Here is a 12846-nt window from a genome sequence, read left to right as displayed (position 1 = left end):
TTCTGCCCCAAGGACCCTGAAGTCCTAGTCAGTCTTGCCAAAGCTATGCTGCAACTTTTCGTTGGTGGCCAAAGGCAAGAGAGGTAGATGACTGCAGTCTGCTTTTTACCAGTTGTGGCAGTCTCTCTGCAACACTCTAACCGCTGGCTCCTAGCAAGCAGCAGTTATCTCTCGACTGACTGCAACAGGCTGGCAGTGCATCTCAGCAGGAAGTCATGCATTACTATCACATGCTGCTCCCTTTGTGGCTTTTAGCATGTGTAGCTGTTGCTGTTACACCCTCTCAGATTTGCATGTTATTTTATCCACTGCCAAAAATTACTATTTGTTGCTGACTGGGACTGTTGAGTAAACAAGCAGAATTGTTGCTTTGTGTCCATAAATTACCAGAAACTGTGAAATCTCCTATTCCAAGGTCTTGTCTCTGTCCCTTTGACGTTTGCTAGTCCTTGGAGGAGAGCGTGACGGCTCCCCAATAATCCTCATGTAATGTCTCAAGTAATATCAGGCTATTTCTTGTTCCCCCTCCCTAATGCAGCATAACCTGCTGGCTCTCTCCTATAGATCCTCCATTCACTGCCTGAGTGACTCCACCAGAGCACACCCTCCACGCCCTATTCCACTCAGGAAAAGAGCATAACAGCACTATTTAATAGAGCAAATTCTCAGCTACAAAACACTGCTTTTCAACATAGTCACCACCATTAGATATATGTTTACATCAGCAAAGAGTCTGCAGGCTACGCTCATCAAATCCACACTAACAGTTGTTATCCACTGCTACTGTGACCACTGCTGGAATACACCACCCACCACCTCGCTGTGCTCACATCGACTGTTTGCTTTCCCAAAATATTTAGTATCAGTATCAGTAAATGTCAGTGGGTACCATTTTTTCCATATGCAAGAATTCAATGACAAACCTTCATAAACTCTTCTGTGTCAGATGCCATTTTGTCAGCGTCCCTCTGTTGCCATCTGTCATACGACAACAGCATGTGATGGAATACTGGCAAGAAGGTCCAACCTCTACTGCCATCCCATCAACATCTGCCTCTGACATTGTGTGACAATATGATAAAACAGGAAGCATTACTTTCAGAGCAGCCCTCATCATGTAGACAATATAGTTAATGTATATAAAGTAACAAAACTTATTTTAATTTGTTTTTCTCTATTAAAATGAATTAAAAAGAGGACAAAAACTCCCACAAAACTAGTAGGGTATTAGACCCTGTTTCTGTGGGACAAACAGATCACTCTGGTTCGATAGCAGTGGTTGTAATTGTCAGTGAGCTCTCCAGGTGCTCATCAGAGATGCTTGATGACATTTTGCTCCTCCTGTACTTCATCCTTCAGAACAGTTGTTCACCAGCATACGCACTGCCAAAAGTGAATGAGGCGTGACTGTGACGTGAGGGGTATTTCTCTCTGTTAAAAGACAACTGGTAATGGTCTGGTGAAGTGACATGGTCACATTTTTGTTTCCAACTCTAAACATTCCATTTGAAAATTTGCAGATAATGTATTTATGTTGACTGAAAATGGAGTTGCAAATAAACCAAAACATTGATGAGTTTTTTTTTTACAATCTTGAGACCTATTCCTAAATTCCTTAATAAACTGGAAGGCATGGCTGCATGTTTTTGCTGTTTGCAGGATGATGTTTAGCCAGGCCATCAGGTGAGCTGTCCCTGCCCTGCATCCCATCCCTGGGCTCATGGCACAGTGAGGTCTGCTTGGTGCTGAGGGGAAGGGCTGCCACGATGGTGTGGGGCAGGGATGGCCGCAGGGACAGCTGGGCTGGGCTGCATGCAGCCATGGACTGCTGGTTGGACACGTATGGAGTAGAGGGTGGGGAAACAGGCTCTGGTCTTAAGCAAGTGGTAATAACCTGCAACAGAGTCTGTAAATTACATGAGCTACAAGGAAGAGTGGAGAAAGGCACTTTGTTGAAGGTAGGCACAGAGACACAAAACTTTCATCTTCCACTGATGAGAAACCCAAATGAAAGAACAAATAAACAGTGACATTTCCTATCTGACTGAAATTCATAACCAGTTCTGGAACACAGCCAACAGGAAAAGTGCTGGCAAAGAAGGAAAAAGTCAGGGTCCGATCACTGTGAGGTGCAGAGAGAGAAGTTTCCCTGCAGGACAGACAATCTTCTGGATGACCCCTGTCATCACGCAGTGCTGCGGGGATCTGCTGTTCAATATACTCTGGCAGTGTCTTAGATAACAAGTGAATGACAAACATAGTTGGAAAGTTCCTGTGTCTGACCTGGCCAGGAAGGTACAAACCTCACTATTTGTCTTCTATATTAGGAACTTGTTATTTGCTCAGTGCTGACAAGGAGGAAGCTTGATGGAAGGCAAATCAATCAAAATAAAAGAGAACGGAACTGAGCAGAATGGTGTGGTTTTATGATCACCATCTCCAGCTCAGTATGACCTGAGAGGACTATTGGCAAAAGCCTTGTTCATCAGGGACATTTTCCAGGTTCACATGAAAAGAACAGTTCCTGTGTGACATAATCTAGGTTTTCCTGCTCTGGCAGGGGGATTGGACAAGATGATCTTTCAAGGTCTCTTCCAATCCCTGACATTCTGTGACTCTGTGAGTCTATGAAATGTCCAAAGAAAAGGCTGTGATAAAAGTGCACTTTTCAGAGCAAAATGCAGACACATTGGCACGAGGATGCTGAGGTCTCCCTTGGGTGACAGTGCAGGTGGCAGTAAAGTGGGAGAGCACTTGGCTCAAGGCTGCAGGAGATGCAAGAGTGTGTGTGGACAGCCCTGCATTTGGCTGCACAGACACGTGCACTCACATGTACATGCACTCCCTCACAAAACTACACAAAGCCTGGAAAGGACTCTTTCTTTCACCTGAAATTTGGTGCTCACAACCCAAGAAACAGCATTCCAGCATTTTCTCCTCTACATAGAAGCAGTCTTAGAGCAAATCCTTTCGTTTCCCTCCTCCCATCTAAGAGGACAAAGCTGTGCTAGTGTCAGTATCCAGTCTGTGCTCTGTCCTGGGTCAGAGCTACCAGCTCTGTGTATGCCTCACACCTACCATACTGAGCCCTTGGCTTGTGCTGGAAGCAGCCTGAATGCTCTGCATTATGTGGAAGCCAAACTGTGTAGGTGCCAAACTTCCTTGTTATGCAGATAATCCATTCTTTAGTAGATTCTGTGACACTCAAACAGTTCCCAAACAATCCAAGCTGCCATTCAATGTGCGGATTGTTTCCTGGGCATGTTAACAAGCCCTGTGCTGCAGGTCTGCTTCTTCAGGACTTCCACGTGAGCATTTCAGCTGAGGACATGAGGGTATGACCGCTGCTCCGGTGTGATTGTGTTACTGTCTGTTACAATCTTTGATATTGATACCAAATTATCATCTGAGTTTTCATCTTGCCCTTTTATACACCTACCAAGAAAACCTGAATTTTGCCATTATCAAATTGTTTGTGCCTTATTAATGCCAACATCTTGTTCACACATGGTGATCATCTAGTTCACAGTTACCGGAAATAGGAAAAATTACCTACTTTCTTATCCCAGAGATTCCAATTTGATGAATATCTCAATAACTATCACAGAATTTTTACATGTACTCATTTCAGGTTAGATGCAGTGTCTGAGATTCTGAACTTTTTAACACTAACTTGTTCCAATTTCTTCCAAATACAGTCTCAGAGCTGACTTCTCTGAATGTGTAACGGATTATTTTTTTTGTTATTATGAACAATTCTCTGTATTTTTGTGCTAAAATAATTTCTATTTTTTCTTTCACCTGTAACTTCATTTTTTCTTTTCACCATTTAACACAAGAAGTTCAGTCTCCAACAGCAATACCCTTTTCTCTTTCCTTTTTCTTTTCTTTCTCTTTCTCTTTTTCTTTTTTTTTTTTTTACTTTATGTATCTCCATTCTTATAGTTGCAGAAACAGCTTTGTGAACTAGGTAAGAGCAGGAGTAGTGACAATTTCCACAGTAAATTTTCTGGGTCAAGAATGTGCAAAATTACTTCAACTATGAATCTGAACAAGCCTCCACTTCTAGCAGTGACTGAAGACCCACCTGTGTACAATGGGCCATTATTATACCTGCAGTGTAGCGGAAGAATCTCTTTTAGTGTCAGCAATCACTGGGCCTTCTGAGAAATGAAAAAAATAGTGCCTACATTTTAATCTCAGTCAAATCTCCACAATGGAACTGCAGAACTGTGATTATCTTTATTCTACTGAATCACAAGATGGAGAACTTTTGCTACAGAATACATTAGGTTTTGCACCTGGGTAGCATATAAAGTGTTTAACTTCTTGACCGTGGCTGTGTCCTGCACAACTCCAGGAAATGGTCAAAACTATGGAAGAAAAAAATTTATTTCATATTATGTATAAAAGCAACAAATCAGAAGGACTATGGAGATATTCTCAGCAAGCATCACTATACACTTGCTGTGTTCACATGATTGGGCATCTCTTCTTGGTCATTGTCACAGACAACATCTTGGTCGAAGAAGACCCTGATATAGATATTCTTACGCTCATTTCCGTAAGATGAATGGTCACTAAGACTCAGGCATTACAGGGGCATTTTCAAGGAGTCAGAAATTTGCAGTCTTTAGACATTATTGCTTAGTTTATCTACTCAAACTGTATGTGTCCTTTCAGGCTCTTCAGTGATCACAGAATATGGGGAGAAGCATTTATATCATAAGGGGTGGAAGTAAGGAAGGCAGCTGCCCAGTCTCATTCTGAAGAAGGATCTATTTTTAGCAAGCTTGAATGCCCTCTCCTTCATGGGGAATGTCAGCCCTCCAGCTCCTTGCCCACTCTGTACTGCTGTCGGACAGTCTATATACAGAGATAGCTTTTAGTCTCCCTCTTCTCCTTTGACTGTGCTGTCTTCTCCTTTCAGTGGAGTCCAGCCCTGCAGGGAAATAATCAAGAATGGTAGAAAATGAATGGTTGGCAGGGACCACTTCATTCTCCTTTTCACTTCAAATTTTGCATCATTCATTAAATATTTCAACACAGTGGCAGTGCAGGCAGTTAAACCATTTAATCCAATTGAATGAAGCAAAACACTGCCCAAATGTATGCATCAGTTTTAAGTGATGAATGTTTGACTTCTCATTCTTTTTCAGATATAAGTTTAGAAAAATAATGAATGTTTGCTGTTAGAAGCAGGAGCTGTGACAAAAGAATCTTACCTGGCCTTTGAACTTCCTTAGCTGCTTCACACTGAAAATGATAGAGATTTGTCTCTGAAACAACAGCAGAACTTCAGCTGAGCATAAAGAAACAGCTCCTTGATAGTGGGAGAGTAGAAATGGGAAAGTGGTCAGCATACAAAAGGAAATCCCACTTTTCTGTAACAGCTTCTTTTCCAGGACTGAGCAAACCTTAAGAGTGTGGGAAAGAACAGGGAGAGCAAAATCAGAAGCAAGCTGTTCCAGTGGCTCACTAGAGCACAGAGATACTGTCACAGATATTTTAAAAATACATATTTATTCAGTGGGAATGTAGCCTCTCTGTTGGGAACAACGGCCAGTAGCATGTAGCCTCATGTCCAGACCATGAGGATAAGGAATCTATTGTTCCCCACTCCACCTGGTAGGAAAGGCTAGCTTCTTGTTCATCATGACCTGGAATAAATGGCAGCTGTTGGTTAAAAGATTTATGTTATTTTTGAACCGTGTATTCCCGCTCAGGAACATAAATGGCATTGACCTCCTTATGTTGTACAAGATGGTTGTGGATGGTGAGGCCAGGCTACCACATGGAATGCAAAACATTGAGATCCTCACTTAGATAAGAAAGTGGACCAAAGAGATTTGAAAATCTGCAATGATTCTTTGTAGCTGACAGCTGAGTGTTGTCTGGAGCAATGTTGGTGAACACAAGAACATTCAAGTATACAAAATGAGAGAAAGCTCCAGCAGATTCCTCTCTCCTCTGGTGGATGAGAAAAGCACTATTCAAATGTCAGTAGACCAGTCATGACTAGCTGAGCTGCACTCAGACAACAACAGCTACCACCATGTATGTTTCCAAAGAGATGGGTCCGGTCTAATTTCAGGGAAATGCGTAGTTGAAATTTAAGTAGTCCAGCTGCAGTGCTATGACTAATTTTCCTCAGTTTGGAACGCAGTTAGGGACAACTGTGCTAAATGCATTGGGAAATGCATCAGATAGCCATGAAGACAGTTGGATCCACAGTCTCCTTGAGGATACTTATGTCCACAGTTTCACATGCTATTAAAGCTGTGCCTCAGATAAACATGTTATGATGTTTATGTTTGTATTCTCACTTAGTTCCTAACATTACATATTTGCTTTAACAGTTTCTATTTAGTAACTTGATGTTATTGAAAAGTTTCCTGTAATGACCTCTAGAGCTCTGCTGCGAGTGGTAATTTATATTGTGTAAATTAAAGTTATTTTCTCCAAAATGCACTTGATATAAACAAACAGTAAACTTCCTCTCACATAACATGGCTCAGCCAGGCACTACCAGGGTGTGGTTTGTAATTACATACCTATCTTTTATATGTAAGTACATAACAACATGTTCTAACACTGCTTACTATGAGATGCTACTGAAAAAGTTCCTCTGCTGGAAAAATTAGATATTTTATTTTATAATTTGATTTATGTCCATTCTTTCCTGTGCTATGTTAAAAATATTGATAATGACTTCTCATCTTTTCCCAATAACTGATTATTATTAGGGACTTCACTGAAAAAGTTTCCTATACCCAATGTCACTATTCCAAATGTATTTTCTTCTCTATATCCTTGTGTATTCTTTCAAATATTCCAGTTTTATGAGGTATAGCTTCCCTCTGTAAGAAAAGCTTTCTAATTTATCTGTAATTACTTCGATAAATCTAGCTTTTAAAAATCCAGCCTCTACTAGAACAAGTTGCTCAAGACCACTCCAAGCTTTGCAATATCCAGCAAGGGAGATTCCACCTCCAAACCTCCCCATAGTGCTCTGTCACCTGAACAGTGAAGAAGTACATCTATCATTCTGAACGTAATGCCTACTGTTTATTTCCATAGAAACCACAACAGAAACAAAGAGAACAATAACACTGTTTGATAGAGAAAATTGTCAGCTACAAAACGCTATTTTTTCAACATAGTCATCGCCATTTTTGCCAGCAATGAACAAGACCCTGCATGCTGCCCTCATAAAAATCTGTAACAGCAGAAATGACCCAATGTTTCACAGCCACTCTGATGGCATCATTGCTGAAATGTACTAACATCAGCTACTTTCCATAACCTTCATTGAGTGTAGACGAATGCTAAGGTTGCAATTTTTAACGGATGGAAGAATTCAATTCCATGTGGCCCTTTGCTTCATATGCATTTCCAAATCTGATGTCATGTTGTCAGATTGCCTACTGCCATCTGTCGCATGGCAACAAAGTGTAATGGAATATTGGAAGGAAGGTTTACCCTCCACTGCCATATCACCAACATGTGCCTCTGATATCAAGGACCGACATAATAACATCGGAGTCATTATTTTCTGAGTAGCCCCTTATTTTCTGATATTCAGATGAAACTTCACATGTTTTAGCTGGTGCCCATAGCCTGTTGTCCTGTCCAGGGGCACCATTGCAAGGAGCCTGACTCTGTCCTCATTATACCCTCTGTCAAGGTTTTTATAAACATCGATTAGATCCCCTCATGTCTTCTCTTCTCCAGGCAGAACTGATCCAACTTCTCCGTCTTTCCTCATATGTGAAATATGCCAGTCCATTCATCATATTTCTGGCCTTTCATTGGACTATCTCCAATACATCCAAGTGTCTCTTGCAGCAAGGAGCCCTGAACTGCTCACAGTACTCCGGGATGTGGCCTCCCTTTGCCTTGCACAGCCAAGAGTATCTTTAGCTTTGTTTATGGAAAGGGATCGTTGCTGACTTATGCTCATCTTGGTGTCCTTGTTGTCTTTGACATTCCTTGCTAGATTCAATTCCCTTGTGCTTTGGTTTGCCTAACCTAATTTCTGTATGGTGAGACAATGGCACTGTATTCTTCCCATGCTATTCATCTCTGCAATTTCTGATTGCATCCTTATTGCCTTTGAGTTGGCCAGGAGCTCCTTGTTCATTCATGCAGACTTCTCTTTGTTGGGATGGATTACTCTTGAGCTTAGAGGAGGCAGTGCTTGAATATTCACCAGCTTCCTTGGGCCCCTCTTCTGTCCAGGGCCTTATCCCATGGAATTCTTTCAACCAGATCCTTAAGGAAACCAAAATCTACTCTTCTGAAGTCCAGCAGTATAATCTTCCTTTTCATCCTCTTCCCTGACTCCAAATGATCCCTTCCTTGTTTGTGAGTTTGATGAACAGCAAAGCACCTCTCCTCTTTGTGTCCTTGTGACATTTGGGTCACAGAATCACACAGAATCACAGAATTGTAGGGGTTGGAAGGGACCTCTAGAGATCATCGAGTCCAACCCCCCTGCCAAAGCAGGTTCCCTACACCGGGTCGCACAGGTAGGTGTCCAGGCGAGACTTGAGTATCTCCAGAGAAGGGTCAGGAAGATGGCACCGAAGCGCCCTAGGAACTTCCTGTATTACTAACTCCCTGGTGGGATGGTTCTCCAGCAGGCTTCAGTACAGTTGAAGTCCCCTATGAGAACTAGGGCCTGGAAACATGAGGCTGTTCCTAACTGTCTGTAGAGGTCATCATCCTTCTTCCTGACCAGACACCCTATAGCAGACAGACTATAATGCATGGGTATCCAACCTTTTGGCTTGCCTGGGCCGTGCTGAGTGAAAAGGAATTGTCTTGGGCTGCATATACATGGGTTGCACCAAAAGCAACACCTCCTAATTATTTCCACAGAAATTATGTTTAATAGGAAGAGCATAATAACACTATTTAATAGAGCAATTTCTCAACTACAGAACAGTTTTTCAACATAGTCATCAGAATTAGATATACATTTTCACCAGAACTTACTGGCTGCACTCATCAAAATTTGCACCAGCAGAGGTTACCCACTGCTACCGCCACCACTGCTCGAATGCACCACCTACCACCTCACTGTGCTCACATCCACTGTTTGCTCTCCACAGATGTTCAGCAAGCATTGACGAATGTCAATGGGTGCCATTTTTTCCACGTACAAGAATTCAGTGACACACCTTTGCTTCATAAACACTTCTATGTCGGATGCCATTTTGTCAGAGTTGCTTCCATCTGTCATACAGCAACAAAATGTAATGGAATACTGGCAGAAAGGTCCAACCTCTACTTCCATCCCTCCAACATCTGCCTCTTGACATTGTGGGCCAATGTAATATAAAACAGGAGATATTTCTTTTGGAGCAACCCTCATAAAATATATAATATAGCTAAAGCATATAAGAAACAAGTCTTATTTTTATAAATAATATTTTTATTTGAACAAAGAAGAAGGCCACAGAAACATAAAAGTAATGAGATATTTAACCATTTTTCTGAACCTAACGCATCATCCTGGTTCAATGGAAGTGATTGCAATTCCTAGTGAGTTCCCAAATTGTTTGTCAGAGCTTTTTAATGAAATTTTACTCTTTCTGTGCTTCGTCCTGGAAAACAATTGCTCACAAATGTATGTAATGAATAAGACATGATTGTGAAGTGAGGGATATCTTTCTCTGGTAAGAGAGGTGTTACAGAAAGATGAAAGAGATATGATCCAGTTTTTCTTTGAGATGAATATCTGATTGCAACTCTATACATTCCATCTGAAAATTGGCAGGGAATGTATTTATGTCAATAGCATGGGGCAGGGGTGGCTGCAGGAAGGGCTGGACCAGGCCACATGTGGCCATGGGCTGTGGGTTGGACATCCCTGCAATGTCACCCTTACCTCTCTACTCTTTAATCCTTACCCATAAGCCCTCAGTTAGTTTCTCACCATGAAGAATCTCATGGTATTTTCACCGGGCAATAAAATATTGCTAAGTGCAAAAAAATGTACATTGGAAAAACAGCTCCATTTTATATAGTTAATGGGCAGCCATTAAATCCATGGACTGCAGTATTAACACTACCTTTCATCAAATCTTGAGAGAGATAATATAGAAGTATAAAACTACTGGGGAGAATGAAAAAGCTAATGCAAAGTAAATAATTATTTCCATGCAAGGAGAAATTAAATAGATCATCACTACTTGCCTTGTTATGCATAATATTTCTATTATGAGAACAAGGAATTGACAGGGACATCACAAAAAGAAAATATTTTTCAATAAACTCATTTAAACTGTAAATCTCATGGTCAGAGGGCAAGTAAAATTGATCCTGAAGTGATTAAATCAAATGAAGAAATGTCTAGCAAACATTCCTGAACACAGTCATCTATCCTACTATAAATCTGTAAACTCAAGATTTCCAGGATGTTGGAAAATACACAAAAGAATGTTATTTTTTATTTATATCCAGATATGAAATACAGCTTAATGAACGCTTATTTTGGTTTGAGATGGCAATTCTATCTCACATATTATGCTAAATTATATTGCAGCTGGAAGGAGTAATCTGATTAAGTGCAGCCAACAGTAAAATCCACCTCTCATATCCAAAGTCTTAAGTAGAGAGCTTTGTAAAAGGACAGCTGTCATTAATCTTCTGCTGCCCTCAAGAAAAGGTTAAGGTATGCATCCAAATGTCACCCTGTTTGCCCAGTGAATTATTGTCCCTGCTGCCTCAGATTCATGAAGCATCCATGGCCTACAGTTAATAGTAGTTACTCTCATCCCTCAAGTCAGCATTAGCTGAAATTCTCTCCCTAAGAATCTTCTCGTATTATTTATAGGAGATTTATCCACACAGCTAGAGTAAGACCAAAAATTTCTAATTATATCTAGCATCATCACTTTCCAGTTTTCAGTTCGTTCAGTTTGCCAGACAATGCTTTGCCAAAAACAAGGTTTGCCAAAAATGCTTTGCCCAAAGACAGAGGAGGTATCTGTAGCATGTGCTGACCAGACTCTATAAAAGATTCCTTGAAGCTGTGCTGTCCTGTCTCCAGAGAAAACTTCATGGTGAGTGCCTGTGACTGGCAGAAAGGAACAGTGTCCCTGAAGCCCACTGCTGTTCTGGTATATATATCTGCAAGCATTTAAAGTCTGTGACATAAAACATGTTTGTATTTCAACTTAAACTGATTTATGGAATTCTATGCAGTGGTAAGAAGGGTCTAACATTTCTGCTTTACAGCACTGATCATCTTCCAGCCAGCACAAGACCTTCTTGTGTCACAAGAGGTAAGAGCCTAATTTACTCATTTACTCATTTACTAATTTACGTTTAAGGGATAATCAAAAAGATGGGGGATTTCTGTAGATCTGATTGATTGATTGATTGATTGATTTATAAATAAGCCCATATATTCCTGTCCACTGTCCTGTTATGGTAAACAGCACATTTATGGTTGAAAAGGCTAGGCTGCTCATGGCAAGCAAGCTTATCAAAGGGTATGTGCTTGAAGCTATTAGCCACTGTTGCCATGCCAGGAAATGTATCCTGGGGATTCCTCATGTTTAATCATGGATCAGTGAAGAAAATGATCTGTTCTGGCATGAAGTCTAGCTAGACAAAGCCAGACAACAGAACAACTAATGGCAAAATCTTACAGGTTTGCAATAAAATGTAAGAATTATTGTACAGAATATATACTGTACATTGGCCAGAAATTGCTATGAAAATGCCTACCAGACATACTGTGGGGTTATAATCTGCATGTGGTACTTGTACTAGGAAATCTGGTAAAAAAGCCAAAAACAACTAACATACTTAAAAAAAACCTGTAGATATATCTTTTTACTTTATGTCTGAAATTAAACAGAGTAAAATGGGGGTTCTGCATGCTATTAGGAATTGTGCAAAGTGTTGGCATTTGGTTGATTCATTTCAGCAACTAGAAGTTCTAACATAACATCTAAATAAACTGCCTGTCTGACTTCCTAGGAACTCAAGTGTTTTCTATTACTATGCAGTGTTTCCTTGGGAACTCAATACTGCATTTCAATATCCATTTTGATATGTAAATTCTTGAACTGAAGCTGATGAATTTTTAATATAACTGTTCTCTGATGATGCAGTATTTTAACTTATTGAATTATCCATCCTTATCTACTATTTGCAGTATACTATTTTCCAGAGATAAATCTCTTGTAACTGGTTTCTGCTGTTGTCAATGAAATAACAGTGCAGATTATTTAAGGTGAGATTCGCACTGCAATTTAAGCATGAGATTAAACAGGAATTAAACTGTAACATATACATGTATGTTCTCAGATGAAATGTGGAAAAAGTCTACTTTGTTTAGATGGAACAGATCTCTAAATTTTCCTATGATTTTTTTAGATCATTGACATTGCCTCCAATAAATTAACAACCAGAATTGTTTCTAAATAGGGCTTAGTAAATCTCTCAATTTAAACACACAAAAAACACCTAAAGGAGACAATTCAATAAGCAGGGCTCAGCTAGCACTGACTTCAATGGCTGATACCTCAGCTAACATTCAGAATTTGTGCAGAAATCAATTCAACAGTAGGAAATGTGTTGAACACACCTAACTTACACTTGATAATCAGAATCTATACTAAAAAAATTAAGAGACTGGAGTCCAAGCTTTCTTTAGCCTGAGGGAGTTTGACTTAGCCCCACTCATGTGTTTAGAAGATCACCCTCACCGTGGGTTTGGAAAGCATTCTGTATCACAGGATCTTTCTACTGGAGCATATGCGCCACTGTGCAACCAGCGATGCAACATCCATCAGTATTGCAGGAGGACAAGCAGGATGGACGTTG

Source organism: Meleagris gallopavo, chromosome 20, assembly GCF_905368555.1.
Source record: "Meleagris gallopavo chromosome 20, MGAL_WU_HG_1.1, whole genome shotgun sequence".
NCBI lineage: Eukaryota > Metazoa > Chordata > Aves > Galliformes > Phasianidae > Meleagris > Meleagris gallopavo.
Note: the sequence above shows the minus strand (reverse complement) of the source record.